The sequence below is a fragment of the Crocodylus porosus genome, unplaced genomic scaffold (genome assembly GCF_001723895.1).
Source record: "Crocodylus porosus isolate Cpor-Errol unplaced genomic scaffold, CroPor_comp1, whole genome shotgun sequence".
Lineage (NCBI taxonomy): Eukaryota > Metazoa > Chordata > Crocodylia > Crocodylidae > Crocodylus > Crocodylus porosus.
Genome location: NW_017728937.1, coordinates 1124614 through 1131834, shown reverse-complemented (window position 1 = coordinate 1131834; position 7221 = coordinate 1124614). Strand labels below are relative to the sequence as shown.

Sequence of the window (7221 nt, the reverse complement as noted above, 5' to 3'; positions counted from 1 at the left end):
GGATTTGCTCGAGAAGCATCTATGGATGCACGCCAGCATTTTGGTCGCTTTACTAGCCGCAGCATTGCATTGCAGGCTCATGTTCATCTATGATTTATATTTGTGATACATTCCCTTTTTAAAAGGGCTCCAAGAGTTCCTGTATGGGACTCCTGGGCTCTCAGCAAATTAGACCTATTTGCAGATACAAACAAACTCTCTATTCTCCCACTTCACCTACAGAGGGAACCAAACAACTTCTGTTTCAACAAAACAATAGCCTAAAAGCTTACATCAAACTATTTACGTATTTGATCAAAAAGTCCTGTTTTGAGTGAAAAACTATTAAACAAAACAATTTCATTAAGAATCCAACAAAACATTTTGATCTTTCAAATAAATATTGTAAGTGAATGCTTTCATCTCATTTCAAATTGAAAGTTGCCTGGGCTTTGGTTTTCAAACAATTTTTTTTTTTTTTTTTTTTTTTTTTTTTTTAAGAACAGCCCTATGAAATTAAATGGCAGCTTTTTAATATTGGATTGAGCATTTCTCATTAAAAAATTGAAAAGCTTGTCAAATTCAAATTGTTTTCACAAAAAAATCACCAGAACTGCACTTTGATAAAAAATACTAGATCCTAATAAAGACTGCAGGCAAGTTGGAGCAGGCTGAAGTTGGCTTTGGCTTCTCTACTGCTGCCTGGTTAAACAGGCTGAGCAAAGATCAGAAATTGAAGCTCAGGTCCTGCCTGAAATCCCACTGGTGAGGGGTTTCCAAGGGAGGTCACTGGACCCTAGGCAGGTGACAGAGGCCTAGCAGCACAGCTCTGTGCCCAAGGCAGCCTCTTAGTGCCCAGGGTTGTGCCAGCTCTTTCCATGTGAACTGTGCCACCACCGCAGCAATGGCTGCTTTTGCATTGCTTGCCCTTCCCCCTGCAACAAAGACGGCTCCTGGGGCTGCTGCCTCAGTTGTCCCCCCCTCAGTTATGTTACTGGCAGTTGGCAATGGCCTGCTTACACATTTTTCAAGAGTGCGACATGCAAGATTCCCAAAATATAAATGCAGGAAATGAGCATATAGAATCGCTCCCAGCAACCATTGCTATAAGCAGGGGTTATCCTGCTCCAGCTTACTGTGAGCATTCAGGAAAACCGAGGGAAACCTCCAGGCTAGTGGTTCTCAACCTTTTTAGAGTCGAGGCACCCCTCATAAAATGCCAGCCCTTAGTTTTCCCTCTCTTTTTACTACAAAAAATAAAAATAAAAAAATAGAGCAATTCTTCTGTTACAAAGAGCTCATAAAGCTCACAAATCAGAATATTTTTGACACTATGGATTCCTTTTTGAAATCTCTGGGTTTACCTTGTGCAACACCCTGGCCGAGAATCACTGCTTTAGGCTACTGACCCAAATGAACCCGCATCACTGATGGCCAACAGTAGGTGCCATCCACTATTGTCTTGGACAAAAGGAATAAGTAAATGACCTCAATTTGGTTCCTAGTGGACAGATGTCCACCATTACCTAGCACAGCTTGCCCTCATTGTCCCCCAGCCCCCACTTGGCAGTCTCTGGAGGATTCAGCAGGGCCAAAAACAGGATGATCCCCTCAGCCCAGCACACGGTCCAGACAGCTCACCTCAAGGCACATTAGCAGAGCAGTTTGGAGAGACACTTAGACTGCCATGGTCTCAGCCCTCTGCCACTTCTGCAAGGATCAGCCTTCTCCCAAACTGCCAGGCTAGTACTTGCAACATGGCAAAGCTCCCTATTTAAAAATGAGACAGCAAAAGGGACAGGAAATCCAGAGTAAGCTAGCAGGAGCATGCAGGGCAGCCCTGGACTTTGGATTTCTGACTAGTCATTGCTTATTCAACTCCAGTTCTGAAAGAGCCTGCCTCTGTACAAAGAGAGAGCGTGACTGGCAAGGTCAGGGCAGGGGGGAGGGACATTCAGCCCTGGAATGAGAGGAAGGGTGGAGCTGCAGCTCCCTTGGCACCAGCGCAGAAAGCTGCAACAAGGAGTGCTGGCCTGCAGCACGGCATGAAGAAAAGGAAGGGGGTTCCAGTTTCCAAAGCCCTGGCCATACTTGGAGCTGGTCGTTGCAACTGGGGTTTGGCAGAAATCTAAGCCTTCTTCACTGGCCACATGAATGGAAACTAAACCGGAGCCCAGCAGCTGTTGCTTGCTACTGTTAGAAATAGAATATTGTTAGAAATGCGCAGCTTGCATCTTGCACCTGATAAGAAAGAAATACTGCCAAGGACTTTTTCTTTCCCAGCCTTGCTACAGCCTTCCTTATGCTAATTGCAGTTTCTCCCCCTCACCTGCCTTAAGTCTTTCTCATGTGGATTGCAGGAGCCAAAATTCAATTATCTGTGTCCTTGAAAGGGGCGGGGGGGAAGTAAACTTTTGGTTACCTGTTGTAGTTTCTGAGCATGCTTAATTAGCTGATGCATATTTACTTCTCCGCCCTGCATACTTAAGTAGTTAATTATACTATACATGCGATGTATGTAGTAATGTAACTTACATGTATGCTTGTATGAAACGGAAGTGAGCTGTAAGAGTTCCTGTTTCTGCACACGTGCCCAGGAGACAGAAGATAAATTTCGCTTGCGAATACCAATACGGGGTCAGAGTAATCTGAGTACCTGACTCTGCTCTGACCTTTGTTTGCAAACAAATGCCACCTTTGTGCCGTTTAATGTATGTGTGTCTGTGATTTTTGCAGGCCTCCAGAGAAACGAACCGCTTTATGCATCACTACAGTGCACACTGTAGCATAGTACCATCTCAGAGATCATTGTGTCACTCTGTGAAGCTGCAACATGACTATCTTCCGGTCGTGCCATAAAAGGAAGAGAGGATTAGCCACTCCCTGACTGGCAGCTTCAACTGCTCCTGCTCTATGGTGCCTAGTAGCACCAGCAAGGGGAGAAGAATGGATTCATTAAGCTCTAAAGAGGTGCTGCAGGGGGACACCGATTCCCCTGGATCCACTCTCCCATCCCAAATGCACAGACTCAAACAAGTGCTTGATCAGCTTGTACCCACTGAAATGCTCACAGCAGTAATGTTTCAGACGCATCCCCGTGTGATGTGATTGTTCCACAGGGGTTTGTCTGCACGCCCTGCTGCCTGTAGGGACAAGTGACACAATTGCTACAGATTAATCCACCCCAGATTTTACTCCATAGTAAGGGCCTAACAGCCTATCAACTCTCCCACTGACTGCCCAAAGTTGGTGCGCCTAACCACTAGGGGTGCCTGTAAATACAGCCCGTTGGAGCCAACTCTATTAATCAAGTCTGCTGAAACATGCTAATTGGCATACTCCAGCAGCCTTTGCCTCATGTATTCAGCGCTCCCGTGCTTCAAAATGTCAGTGGGGGTGCTTTAACTAAAGCTCGTCAAGCGAGCTTTAGTTGAAGTGCCCTTGCTGCCATTTTGAAGCATGGGATGCTGAATACACAAGATGCTGCAGGTGCTTTAATTAGAGCAGCTCTCGAATCCACTCTGATTAAAGCACTCCCCCACCCCCATCCCCAGGACACATGTAAAGATGTCCTAGGAGATGGGGGAGCCAGTCTGCATTGCGGAAAGGACTACTCTGCGATTTGAAATAGGTATGCAAATCCAGTGTAATTTACACTCGAGTAGCTTTACCTTGGAGCAGAGTAATTTACACCAAAAAAGGCTGTGCCTCACGTCGTCCACACCAACCATTCCACCCATGGGCCTGTTTGATCAAGTCACATTTCTATCAGTTCTTCCCATCAGAAGCCTATACTAATATCTGGCTCTTCTCCAGCATCTTTCGTATGAGAATTTCAAGATACAGAATGGATTTTGGATAAGCTCTGCAACATCATTTCAAAACAGGCATTTTTATCCCCCTTTCACAAAGAGGGAAACTGTCTCAGAAAGTTTAAGTGATCCAGTCACATAAAGCACCCATGGAAGGAAGTAATAGAAATCAAATGCCTTGAGTTCTATTCTCCCCATTTTAATCATTCAACTATATTCCCTTCCCTCTGAAACCCCAGTTAGTTATCTAACACTCATATAAAAGGTTTACCCTATTTCTGTAGAGATAAAATAGCTCTCTGCTCTTTATGTGGTTACCTTTAAAAGGTCTGCTCCGCTGTACTTGAATCAGTTCCTTCTCATGGCCTTTACCCTGCCTTACAGCTGAAAGGGGACAGCAGATTTGCACTTTATAGACTAAGTGAACCAGAGATGCATGAACTTTTACAAGCAGCAGTTTACTTGAGCCTAACAGTGTTGCACAACTGACTGACACAGGAAAATCCAGAAGGAAGCAACTCTAGATGCTTTCAACCACAAGCCCCTGTGCACTGAGTTTAGGAAACCATAAGTAGCCCTTTGCTCTGATCACGGGTTGTAACCAAGCAATTTCCCCAGCCAATCAGAGCCAAGTAGTGCTAAATTAATTCAGCAGGCATAAGGCACTGAACTTGTTTATTGCTCTGACATCTGACACCAGAGCAAAAAACTTTCAGACCTTCAACCGCCATTGTAGGAGGAGCTTTTGACACAAACAGCTGCAACCTCACAGCTCTGAGTCTGGAACTAGAGCCACTCCCTGCAGAGGGTGCAGAGCCTGGGTTTGGAAGGGAGCAGAGGAGGAGGACTGACCATGTTGGGGTTTCAGCGTGCCTTCAGGTTGCTCCGTGCAACAACGAGGAATCAGATTGTTCCCAGAGGGACCTATAAGTCTCACCCACCAGAGGAAATACTCACTCCAGCTGTAAGTAACCTTTTGTTTTCGGGAAGAGTGGTGACCTGTGCTTGTCAATCAGGCAGTTTATAGTTTTAAGCTTAGACACCAGTTAGAAGTGTAGCTGGGGACATTCCTGGGTCATATTCCTGTCAAAAGGGCAGGCACACTCTGTGGGTGGCAGCAAAAAAATAGCGGTATTGATGGAAACAAAAAATGAAATATTGTAGGACAAAGTTTAAAAGCTGACACGTAAGAAACAGAAATTCAAGGAAGTGTTTCCTGGGCTGGGAAGCCCCGACTCCTTCTGTTTTTCAGTTACCTGAAATCAAATGCACTCCTCATTTGGGAGTGAAACTATAAAGAAAAAACAAAATATGTAAGTTGAATTTAAAAAAAGAAACAAGTTGCTTAAAAACTGCAAATGTTTTCCTCAATAGTTCCAGCTTTCAGTGATTCCACCAACATCAAGAGGGGTGCACTGCTATTTGACAGAGGTTGGCCGATTTGACTCCAGAAAATTTTTTTTCATGTGTTTTTCTTTTTTCTGTTCAAAGTAAAACGACAGAAAAGGCCCTCTTTTTTTCCTGGCCCTGGCCCATTACCATTGAAGTTGGAGGTGAACCTTAAAGCTGGGCTGGATCTAAAATAAGCCAAACCAAATCCGATTCCAAATCCACATCACACTGGGGAGAAAGAAACCTGGATCTGAACTGCGTGACTTGGGTTTCTCTCATATCTGTGAATTACAGATTAAGAACAGAGTGCCTGATTTTGAGAGTAAACACTCCTTCCCATAGAGGTAGCTGCCCACTCTGTGAATCGCTTTGCACAGTCAAGGTCACGGAGACCCCAAATAAAAACCCCTGATGCTACAGTGAATTCTGTATGTGACACTGAAGCCTGCAGGGGCTCTGCATAGGTGCCTCCTTGAAGCTTGCTGCAGGATTACGATGCAAATATGCAAATGCATGACCAGAAACAAAATCTACTTTTCATACTGCTGAAGAGATTCTTGGCATTTACTGCGTTAAGACTAACCTGTAACACTAGTGAAGGCAGTCTCCATTGTCACTGCTATCTGTTACGTGTACCAGGAAACAGGATCAGTCATCTACAGCTCAATTTACTCTGCCTGCAGCACCATGCTCAGAGGAACAAAGTCACTTCTATCGCAATGTGCCAATCACAATAAAGATTTTATTTTTGTTTTTAAATGAGTATAGAGTGAAGACAGGGTCTCATCTGGAGTATGGCAGAGTAAGGGGGTCATACTGCAATTCTACAGCAAGTTCTAGCCCTGAGCCCAAGGTAGAGTGAATTAGGGCCTTTCGTAACTGGCTATATTGCTGTTACCTTTACTTAAAAGGCTTGTCAATTTAGTTTGAGTTATGAACAGATCCTTTCCAAACAGACTTTGATTCTAGTTAAGCCTCTGAAGTGTGACCTTCCTTATTGGCACAAGTATTTGCTACAAGAAAGGAATCTTTGGGCTGCTGTACTCCTGCTTTCCCAAGTATGCAGGATAAATTCAAGACAAAGAATGTCAAGCCTGGCAAGCCAAACTTAATTTATACTCAGTTCTTCATTCTTGACTCAGGAGTCTCAGTTGAAGTCAACAGAAGCTTTGCCAGAGCAAGGCCTAAGCAAAATATTTAAAAAAAGGTCTCAGACATCAGTTTGAGTTTTTGTACACCATTAATGCTTCTTAGTTCTTGTGGCAGCACAGTTCTCATCAGACTGCAACTGTACCTAGAATAAATGCAAGCTGTAAATCATTTGTTACTACATAGAAATGTGTTCCAGACATTTCCAGTGCTTTCAGCACTGCAAGGTCACTTGAAAGTCAGCCTGAATGCACTGTGCCTTTCAGGAATGAGTTATTGCCAGGTCCTGAGATTTCTGGCTGAATCTTAAAAGCAGGTTGGATGGCAGGAGCAGGGATACCACTTTCACAACTCCGGAAGACTGGGAATATGTCTTCTGGCAAATAACATTTCCAAGGCACTAGAAGCAATCTCCGCCCATGCAAGGTTGGTTTCTCAGCCTTGACTTTCTTTGCAGTCCACGAACAAACCAAGCTGGAAACTAAAACAGCTCTCAGCTCCACTCTAGTTGGGAAAGATCCTATTGTTCAAAACAGCTGTTTAGGAACCACATTGTCCCAAAATAGATACCAACTAAAGTGAGATGATTTGCACAGTGCAAATATTGAGCAGCAACCTGCTGCACTCTTAAAAGTCTTGCAGCACCTTAGCTAAGAAGCACTGTTTTAGTTCTTCCTCCTTCCAGGGCAGAATGTTGCCTACACCTTGTTCTAGTATTGTGTGCCCTGAATGTTGGCACTTTAATTTTGAGAAAGTATAACTCAATCTTTCTTCCAAATCAATCACTTACAGAGAGTCTGTCAGCACAAGATGTGCACCACACCACACTGACTAATCGACAAGCTTGAGGTTTCATTTAATTAATTTTTAAAAATAGAACATTAATACA

At 44.0% G+C, this 7221-nt stretch overlaps 2 long non-coding RNA genes across 2 annotated transcripts in view; one reads left to right on the top strand and one right to left on the bottom strand.

The window, feature by feature from the left end:
- Positions 1-2160, bottom strand: part of LOC109318165 — an 11275-nt gene extending 9115 nt beyond the window's left edge. Inside the window, exon 1 of the long non-coding RNA XR_002103196.1 lies at positions 1621-2160. This is a non-coding gene — a long non-coding RNA (uncharacterized LOC109318165). The remainder of the gene's footprint in view (positions 1-1620) is intronic.
- A 2340-nt stretch (positions 2161-4500) lies between these two features.
- LOC109318164 overlaps positions 4501-7221 on the top strand; it is a 4388-nt gene continuing 1667 nt past the window's right edge. The window contains exon 1 of the long non-coding RNA XR_002103195.1: positions 4501-4755. This is a non-coding gene — a long non-coding RNA (uncharacterized LOC109318164). The remainder of the gene's footprint in view (positions 4756-7221) is intronic.